We start from the raw sequence: 10,735 nt of genomic DNA on the forward strand, positions 1-10,735 counted from the left end.
GATGAGAAGAAGGGCACACTGAAGGACCTGCAGTTGGTCGGGTTCCGAGGCGCGTAGGTGAGGTCGTGGATCCAGACCCTCCGGGACCTGGAATGCGGCTCCCTCTTCTTCTACTCGCTGGAAAAAAGACGGGGGATCTGTAAGCAGCTCTTAGGGCTGCTGGCCGATGATGGATCTCTGGTCTCGGATCCGGAGGGGATCAGCGTGGAGACCCGAGCCTATTACGGGGCTCTGTTCTCTCCGGATCCATCCAGCGAGGATGTGTGCAGAGTTTTGTGGATGGATCTGCTGAAGGTCGGCCCGGAGGGCCCCAAAAAATTGGACACTCTGCTAAGCGTGGCAGAGCTAACCGGCGCCCTCAGCCAGCTCTCGAGGGGAATGTCCCCGGGGCTGGATGGGCTGACCGTGGAGTTCCACAGGGCGTTCTGGGACGTCCTGGGGGGCGACTATGTGCGGGTCCTGGGGGAAAGTCTGGCGACCGGGGAGATGCCCCTCTCTTGGCGCAGGGTGGTCATTGTCCTGCTGCCTAAGAGGGTCGATCTCCGCCTTTTAAAAAACTGGTGCCCGGTCTCCCTTCTCAGCACAGATTATAAATTTTTTGCCAGGGCCATGCCTGCCCGCCTTGGCACTGTGCTGGCCCACATGATCCACCCCGGCCAGTCCTACACAGTCCTGGGCCGGACTATCCACAATAACATCCATCTGGTCTGGGACCTGGTCCACCATTCGCAGAGGGCTTGTCTGTCGGTCGCCTTCCTTTCCCTGGATCAGGAGAAGGCCTTCGACAGGGTGGATCATGAGTATCTCTTCAGAACTCTGCACGCATTTGGGTTTGGGATGCATTTCATCGCCCGGATCCGACTTCTGTACGCCGCCGCGGAGTGTCTGATAAAAGTTAACGGGTCTTTGACGGCGCCCCTTTGTTTCGGGAGGGGGGTGCGTCAGGGATGCCCCATGTCCAGTCAGTTATACGCCGTCTGCATGGAGCCTTTCCTGCGCCTCTTGCGGAAGAGGTTGATGGGACTGGCTCTGCAAGGGCCAGGTGTGGAAGTCGTCCTCTCGGCTTACACCGATGAAATGCTCCTCATGGTCACGGATCCCGCTGACTTGCGGAGGATGCGAGAATGCCAGCAGATTTACTCGGACGCATCCTCCGCCAGGATCAACTGGGAGAAATGTTCCGGACTCCTGGTGGGTCAGTGGCGGGTGGACTCCCTGCCGGAGGAGTTCAGGCCCTTCGCCTGGAGCACCATGCACCTCCTCTACTTGGGAGTCTACCTCAGCCCCGCCGAGGACGCCTGGCCGGTGAACTGGCAGGAGCTGGATGCCAAAGTCACCACTCGCCTAGGACGCTGGACAGGACTGCTCCGAGTGTTGTCCTACAGGAGTCGAGCACTGGTCATAAACCAGCTGGTGGCCGCCATGTTGTGGTACCGGTTGGTCACTTTGATCCCGCCCCCTGCGTTTGTCGCCAAGATGCAGAAGAAGCTCATTGACTTCTTCTGGGACAAAGGGAAGCACTGTGTCTCTGCCATGATTCTGAGTCTCCCGCTTCGGGAGGGCGGTCAGGCGCTGGTGTGCCTTCGCACCCGGGCGGCGACTTTCCATCTTCGGACACTGCAGAGATACCTGTACATCAAGAATCCTCTTCGATGGTGTGCATTGGCGACGTATTTCTTCCGCCAGCTGCACGGCCTTGATGCGCTATCAACAATACCAAAGACTACGAGATGGACTTATATGAAGTAGGCTTTTATTGACTAAGAACTAGAGCATGCCTCTGCTAGTGAATCCATCCTAAGAGCTCCTGGGGGAAGGGTGGTGAGTCACCTTTATACCTGGGCTTAGGGGTGGAGCCAGGGGCTGAGACATGCCTGGACTTGTACAGGGTTAACAGTGGTTTACCACATTCACCCCTCGTTTAAAAAAGAGTCCGGCGGGGTGAAGTGTTTCAAAAGTTCGTATACGAAAGTCTCTCCGGGGGTCTAGTCTGCCGTAATGATCTTTGTGGTGCCGGTTGCGGCGGTTCTTTGCCCGCGACCACTTCTCGCATGGGACGGAGCACTGGCGCGTCGTCCTCTCGGGGTAGGGATGGCACCGGCATGTCGTCAGTTCGTGGTAGACACCCCGGTGGTGCGTCGTGGGTAGTGGTGGTGGGTGGAGGTAGTGGATGGTGATCGATGGTGTTTCGGGTGGTACCTGAGGGTGCGAGGTCTCGAATTGAGACTGTGTCCTCCCGCCCGTCAGGATACGCCACGTAGGCGTACTGTGGGTTGGCGTGGAGGAGGTGAACCTTTTCGACCAGGGGGACCGTCTTATGGCTCCTCGCGTGTTTCCTGAGCAGGACGGGTCCCGGAGACATCAGCCATGGCGGTAGTGATGTCCCCGAGGTGGATTTCCTGGGGAAGACGAACATCTTCTCGTGAGGGGTGGCGTTTGTGGCAATACAGAGCAGCGATCGTATGGAGTGGAGCGCATCGGGGAGGACATCTTGCCAGCGGGAGATTGGGAGGCCCTTGGATTTTAGGGCGAGCATGGCGGTCTTCCACATCGTTGCGTTCTCCCTCTCTACCTGTCCGTTACCCTGGGGGTTGTAGCTGATAGTCCTGCTCGTGGCTATGCCCTTCTCGAGCAGGTACTGGCGCAGCTCGTCGCTCATGAACGACGAGCCCTTGTCGCTGTGGATGTAATTGGGGAAGCCAAATATGGCGAACAGGTCGTGGAGGCACCTGATGACTGTGGCGCTGGTCATGTCTGGGCAGGGGATGGCGAAGGGGAAACAGGAGTACTCGTCAATAATATTGAGGAAGTACGTGTTGCGGTCAGAGTAGGGAAGGGGCCCCTTGAAATCGACGCTGAGACGTTCGAAGGGGCGGGTGGCTTTAATCAGGTGTGCCCTGTCTGGCCTATAAAAATGCGGTTTGCATTCGGCGCAGACCTGGCAGTTCATGGTCATGGTCCTGACCTCCTCGATGGAGTAAGGCAGGTTGCGAGCTTTAATAAAGTGGAAGAACCTGGTGAACCCCGGGTGGCAGAGATCATTGTGGAGGGTCCGTAGACTATCGACTTGTGCATTGGCACATGTCCCACGGGATTGGGCGTCTGGGGGCTCATTAAGTTTCCTGGGCCGGTATAAGATATCGTAGTTGTAGGTGGATAACTCGATCCTCCACCGCAATATCTTATCATTTTTGATTTTCCCCCTTTGTCTGTTGTTAAACATAAATGCTACTGACCATTGGTCAGTGAGCAGGGTGAAACGTTTACCGGCCAGGTAATGCCTCCAGTGCCGTACAGCCTCCACTATCGCCTGGGCCTCCTTCTCGACTGAGGAGTGTCGAATTTCGGGGCCCTGGAGGGTCTGTGAAAAGAAGGCCACGGGTCTCCCCGCCTGGTTAAGGGTTGCGGCTAGGGCGAAGTCGGATGCATCGCTCTCCACTTGGAAAGGGATGGACTCATCCACTGCGTGCATTGTGGCCTTCGCAATGTCCTCTGTTATGAGGGTGAAGGCCGCACGGGCCTCTGCTGTCAGGGGGAAGGAGGTTGACTTGATGAGGGGCCGGGCTTTGTCCGCATAGTTGGGCACCCACTGGGCGTAGTAAGAGAAGAACCCTAGGCATCTCTTCAGGGCTTTTAGGCAGTGGGGGGGGGGGTAGTTCCAGGAGGGGGCGCATTCGGTCGGGGTCGGGGCCGATGACTCCGTTTTCCACCACGCAACCAAGAATAGCGAGGCGCGCGGTGCGGAACATACATTTTTCTCTGTTGTATGTCAGATTCAGCCGTTGGGCCATACGGAGGAATTTTTCGAGGTTGGCGTCATGGTCCTGCCGGTCATGGCTGCAGATGGTGACGTTGTCTAGGTAGGGGAAGGTGGCCTGCAGCGCGTTACATAAGAACATAAGAAATAGGAGCAGGAGTAGGCCAATTGGCCCCTCGAGCCTGCTCCGCCATTCAATAAGATCATGGCTGATCTGATCCTAACCGCCAATCCACTATGACAGGACTATCTCCTGAATCTAACAGAATTAGACACACGAAACAGGAGCAGGATCAGGCTACACGGCCCCTGGGCCCGCTCCGCTACCCACAGGGCCATGACCGATCCGCACCTAAACTCATGTCCAAATTCCTGCCCGCTCCCCGTAACCCTTAATTCCCTTTACTTCTAGGAAACTGTCTATTTCTGTTTTAAATTTATGTAATGATGTAGCTTCGACAGCTTTTTGGGGCAGCATATTCCATGGACCTACCACCCTCTGAGTGAAGTAGTTCCTCCTCATCTCAGTTTTGAAAGAGCAGCCCCTTATTCTAAGACTATGCCCCCTAGTTCTAGTTTCACCCATCATCTGGAACATCCTCCCCGCATCCACCCGATCCAACCCCTTCACAATCTTATATGTTTCAATAAGATCGCCTCTCATTCTTCTGAACTCCAATGAGTAGAGTCCCAATCTACTCAACCTCTCCTCATATGTCCATCCCCTCATCCCCGGGATTAACCGAGTGAACCTTCTTTGTACTGACTCGAGAGCAAGTATGTCTTTTCTTAAGTATGGACACCAAAACTGTATGCAGTATTCCAGGTGCGGTCTCACCAATACCTTGTACAACTGAAGCAATACCTCCCTATTTTTATATTCTATCCCCCTAGCAATGAAAGCCAACATTCCATTGGCCTTCTTAATCACTTGCTGCACCTGCATACTAACCTTTTGAGTTTCGTGCACCAGGACCCCCAGATCCCTTTGTACTTCAGTACTTTCCAGTTTCTTGCCATTAAGATAATAACTTGCTCTACGATTTTTCCTGCCAAAGTGCATAACCTCACACTTTCCAGTATTGTATTCCATCTGCCAAGTCTCTGCCCACTTACTTAGCCTGTCTATGTCCCCTTGCAGGTTTTTTATGTCCTCTTCTCTCACTACTTTCCCTCCCATCTTAGTATCATCTGCAAACTTTGATATGTTACACTCGGTCCCCTCCTCCAAATCGTTAATATAGATTGTAAAGAGTTGGGGACCCAGCACTGACCCCTGCGGAACACGACTGGTTACTGATTGCCAGTCTGAGAATGAACCCTTTATCCCAACTCTCTGCCTTCTGTTAGATAGCCAATCCTCTATCCATGCCAGAATATTACCCCCAATCCCGTGATATTTTATCTTAAGCAATAATCTTTTGTGTGGCACCTTGTCAAATGCCTTTTGGAAGTCTAAATACACTACGTCCACTGGTTCACCTTTATCCACCCTGTATGTTACTTCCTCAAAGAACTCCAGCAAATTTGTCAAACATGACTTCCCCTTCATAAAACCATGCTGACTTTGTCTTATTAAACTATGATTATCCAAATGTCCTGTTACTGTCTCCTTAATAATGGACTCCAAAATTTTACCTACCACAGATGTTAGGCTAACCGATCTATAGCTTCCAGCCTTCTGTCTACTGCCCTTTTTAAATAAGGGTGTTACATTAGCAGTTTTCCAGTCTGTTGGGACCTTTGCCGAGTCCAGGGAGTTTTGGAAGATTATTACCAATGCATCCACAATCCCTACCGCCACTTCCCTCAAGACCCTTGGATGTAAGCCATCAGGTCCAGGCGATTTATCCGCCTTGAGTCCCATTATTTTACCGAGTACCACTTCCTTAGTGATTTTGATCGTGTTTATCTCCTCCCCCCCTATAGCCCCCTGCTTGTCCAGTGTTGGGATATTCTTGGTGTCCTCTACTGTAAAGACTGATACAAAATATTCATTCAGTGTTTTTGCCATCTCCATCTTTCCCACCATTAATTTCCCGGTCTCATCCTCTAAGGGACCAACATTTACTTTAGCCACCCTTTTTCTTTTTATATAACTATAAAAACTCTTACTATCTGTTTTTATATTTTTTGCTAATTTACTTTCATAATCTATCTTCCCTTTCCTAATCAATCTTTTTGTTATTTTTTGCTGTCTTTTAAAGTTTTCCCAATCCTCTATCCTCCCACTAGATTTGGCTACCTTATATGCCCTTGTTTTTAGTCGAATACTATCCTTAGTTTCTTTACTTAGCCACGGATGGCTGTCTTTTCTTTTACACCCTTTTCTTCTCAGTGGAATATACTTTTTTTGGAAGTTGTAAAATAACTCCTTAAATGTACACCACTGATCATGTATCGTCTTACCCTTTAATCTATTTTCCCAATCCACTTTGCTCAATTCTGCTCTCATACCTTCATAGTCTCCTTTATTCAAGCTTAGCACGCTTGTTTGAGATACAACCTCCTCACCCTCGAATTGAACATGGAATTCAACCATGTTATGGTCACTCATTCCAAGGGGATCCTTTTCTAGGACATTTTTAATTAATCCTGTCTCGTTACACAGGACCAGATCTAAGGTTGCTTACCCCCTGGTCGGTTCAGTTACATACTGCTCAAGAAACCCATCCCTAATACACTCAATGAACTCATCCTCAAGGCAGCCCTGCCCAATTTGATTTGTCCAGTTAATATGATAGTTAAAATCCCCCATAATTATAGATGTTCCCTTATTACAAGCCTCAACTATTTCCTGATTGATACTCCGTCCAACCGAGTTGCAACTGTTCGGAGGCCTATAGACTACGCCCACTAGTGTTTTTTTCCCCTTATTATTCCTTATCTCCACCCAAACTGTTTCATTATCCTGATCTTTTGACCCAATATCATTTCTCTGTATTACAGTGATTCCTTCCTTTATTAACATAGCCACCCCACCTCCCCTTCCTTCCTGCCTGTCCTTCCTGATCGTTAAATAACCTGGTATGTTTAATTCCCAGGCATTGTCACCCTGCAGCCATGTTTCTGTAATGGCCACAAGATCATACCCATATGTAGCTATTTGTGCCATTAACTCATCTTACAGTGATGACTTTTTTAAACTCCTTTTACAGGGTGTTAGAAGAGGAGGATTTACAAACGGGAAACTCAAACCACACATCACAACAAGATCTGACAGTCACTCAATTCATCAGGACCTGAATATCATCGGCCTTTTTCTCTGTTCTGTCTGTGGGAAAAGATTTCAAACATCAGTGTGACTGGAAAAGCACCAAGACACACACACCCGAGTGAGAGTGTTCCAGTGCACTGACTGTGGAAAGAGCTTTAACCAGTTACACGGCCTGAAAAAACATCACACCATTCACAGCGGGGAGAAACCGTACACATGTTCTGTGTGTGGACGAGGCTTCAACCGATTGTCCAACCTGGAGGGACACAAGGACTCCCACACCACAGAGAAACCGTAGAAATGTGGGGACTGTGGAAAGGGATTCCGTTGCCCATCCCACCTGGAAACTCATCGACGCAGTCACACTGGGGAGAGGTCGTTCACCTGCTCCGAGTGTGGGATGGGATTCACTGATTCATCCAACCTGCTGACACACCAGCGCACTCACACTGGGGAGAGGCCATTCACCTGCTCCGAGTGTGGGAAGGGATTCACTCAGTCATTCACTCTGCTGAGACACCAGCGAGTTCACAAGTGACTGCAGGGGTTGGATTCTGCTGTTGTTGCTGCTGTTAATCACATCCAGGACTGAACCATGTTCATTCTGACAGTTGGGGTTTATTTCTGATGAGGTTAATGGCCCCTATAACTGGGCTGGAGTTTAATATTCTGGATATGTGTCAAATAAATCAGCTTTGTTTTCAATGCATTTTTGTAGATTTTTGTCTTTCCCACCTGAGTGTTTAGCATCACCTGGCTGGAGCTCAGAAAGGACAATCTGGGGGAGGATTGTACGGCGGGAACAGAACTCCAGCCTGGACACAGTCCTTCAGGGCCACACTGAGAGGGGCAAACGGCACTTTGGACTTTCTCATCTCTCTTCACTGACAGCAAAGTCGCCGTGTGGGTTAATCTTGAGATGTGTAAGAAATGTGTCCCAGTCGCTCTCTGCCATGGTTCAGAGCTCCTAGGCACGGAGCAGAAGGTTCCTTTACAACTGTGTTTAGAGTCAGGAAGAACGGCGAATGCTGGAACTGTGTGCAGGCTCGAGGGGCTGAATGGTGTTATTAACATCCTGTTACTATATTGCCAAGCTCTGGAATTCCCTCCCTAAACCTCTCCATCTCTCTTTCCTACTTTAAGATGTCCCTTAAAATCTACCTCTTTGACCAAGGTTTTGGTGACCTGCCCTAATACAGGAAACTCTTAGGTATCCGGCACCGACGGGACCGGGATGGTGCCGGTTGATTAAAAATTCCGGATGACGGAGAGAGTTATCTACCAAGTCTATTTTTAACAAACAAAAATAAAAAAAATCAAGAAATGTGCAGTATACAGTAATTGGCTACTCACCTACAGAATGTTGTGTTAAATGGATGGTAGAAGATGCTTGATTTAGTGCAGTACTGCCAATTGAGGGTAATCCATAACTCTTTAGTTACTTAACAGTAAAACAAAACTTATACAGTAAACAGAAAAATGGCAGATTGAAAGAGACTACCGGCAGCGTGGGAGAGCCAGACTCCTGTTATTGAGGTGTTCCGACTTCCGATAGCGCCAAGAGGCCGAATAGTGGCAGTTTGGAGAACTACCCCCACTGACTAACTCGGCCACTGCAGGAGACTCGGACTCGGCAACATTTCCGGTTATTGAGGTGTTGTTTTCGGAGTATGAATTTTGCTGGTTAATAGCGAATTCCGGATATTTCGGTGCTGTTTAAACGAGTTTCCTGTATCTCCCTATATGACTCACTGTCAAATTTTGTTTGAAAACTTTCCTGTGAAGCAACATGGGATGTTTTATTAGTTAAAGGCACTATATAAATGCAAGTTATTGTTGTTGCCTGTGACACCAAATCCTGTGACCATTTACACTTTGAGACCAAATCGAGGTACCATTTACACTGTGGCACCAAATCCAGGGACCACTTACACTGAGACACCAAATCCAGGTGATTATAAATGGGAATCAGAGCGACTCGGTATGGGGAATGGTCATGGTGGTGAAACCAGCTCTAGTGAGGGTGAAAGGCGGGTAATGGAGGAAGATGACGGTGGAATCAGATGGGGACTGGTGGGGCCTGGTGACAGGTTATTGTCAGAAGCCCTTTTCAGGCAGGCCGATGATTGGCTGTAATCTGCACAATACCTGGATCCACCTGTTCTTGTCCCAAATCACAAAGTCTAATGTCCCTGATGTCTGTTTCTGTGAGAATTGTAGAGATGTGAAAGAAGGGAGGAAATCAGGCTCGGGCCAGAAAGAAGGTTCCATGAATGAACAATTCATGAGGCTGTTTCGTGACTCGTCTGTGTGAGGTTCAAAAACATGAAATGAAAAAGGACGCATCTAGTGACACTGGTGTTGTCAATAGTGGTTTGTAACCTTAATCACTATCTCCTAAGCCTAATATCCTATCAGCTACCCCCAACCACTAGCCCCAATCCTGACCAATAACCACTAGCCCCAATCCTAACCAATAACCACGAACCCCAACCATTAACCCCTAAGCCTACACCCTAACCCCAGCCCCTGACCAAGGATTATTGACAGGGATCAATGGAGGAGCTAAAGATCTGATAAGTATTTGAATCAATTATCTCGATTAAAGAAATAGTGCAAGGTATGTTAGTAACGAGACTAATTGACGGGACCATCAAAATCAGCAATGACAATGACAAAGATCAGAACATTTCTGAGGCTGTCACATGCAGTATGTGTGGAGTTTTTTTTTAAATCGGATCCAAGAGATGTTAAATGATACAGAAAATAACAGATTTCAAATCTTATGCAAGAACTAACTTGGTGTTAGGAATGGTGTTGGAAATGGTGATAGGAAAATTGATGGGACTAAAGGCCGATAAATCCCCAGGGCCTGATAATCTACATCCCAGGGTACTTAAGGAAGTGGCCCTAGAAATAGTAGATGCATTGCTGGTCATCTTCCAGAACTCGATAGACTCTGGAACAGTACCCATGGATTGGAGGGTAGCTAATGTTACCCCACTATTCAAAAAAGGTGGTCGAGAAAAAGCGGGGAATTATAGACTGGTAAGCCTGACATCGGTAGTGAGGAAAATGCTAGAATCTATTATAAAAGATGTAATAGCAGAGCACTTGGTAAGCAGTGACAGGATCGGACAAAGTCAACATGGATTTACAAAAGGTAAATCATGCTTGACTAATCTACTGGAATTTTTTGAGGATGTAACTGGTAAAATAGATAAGGGAGAACCAGTGGATGTGGTGTATTTGGACTTTCAGAAGGCTTTCGATTAGGTCCCACATAAGAGATTAGCATGCACAATTAAGGCACATGGGATTGGGGGCAAGGTATTGACTTGGATAGAGAACTGGTTGGCGGACAGAAAGAAAAGTGTTGGAATAAACGGGTCATTTTCCGAGTGGCAGGCAGTGACTAGTGGGGTACCACAAGGATCGGTCCTAGGACCCCAGCTGTTCACAATATATATTAATGATCTAGACGAGGGAATTGGATGTAATATCTCCAAATTTGCAGACGACACAAAGCTGGGTGGGAGGGTAAGCTGTGAGGAGGATGTCGTGAAACTCCAGTACGATTTGGACAGATTGGGTGATTGGGCAGAAACATGGCAAATGCACTATAATGTGGATAAATGTGAGGTTATCCACTTTGGTGGCAAAAACAGGAAGGCAGATTATTATTTGAATGGCAATAGATTGGGAGGAGGGGAAGTGCAAAGAGACCTGGGTGTTCTTGTACACCAGTCGCTGAAGGTAAG

This window comes from Somniosus microcephalus, chromosome 17, assembly GCF_052327205.1.
Source record: "Somniosus microcephalus isolate GS21.2 chromosome 17, FLI_Smic_1.0, whole genome shotgun sequence".
Classification (NCBI taxonomy): domain Eukaryota; kingdom Metazoa; phylum Chordata; class Chondrichthyes; order Squaliformes; family Somniosidae; genus Somniosus; species Somniosus microcephalus.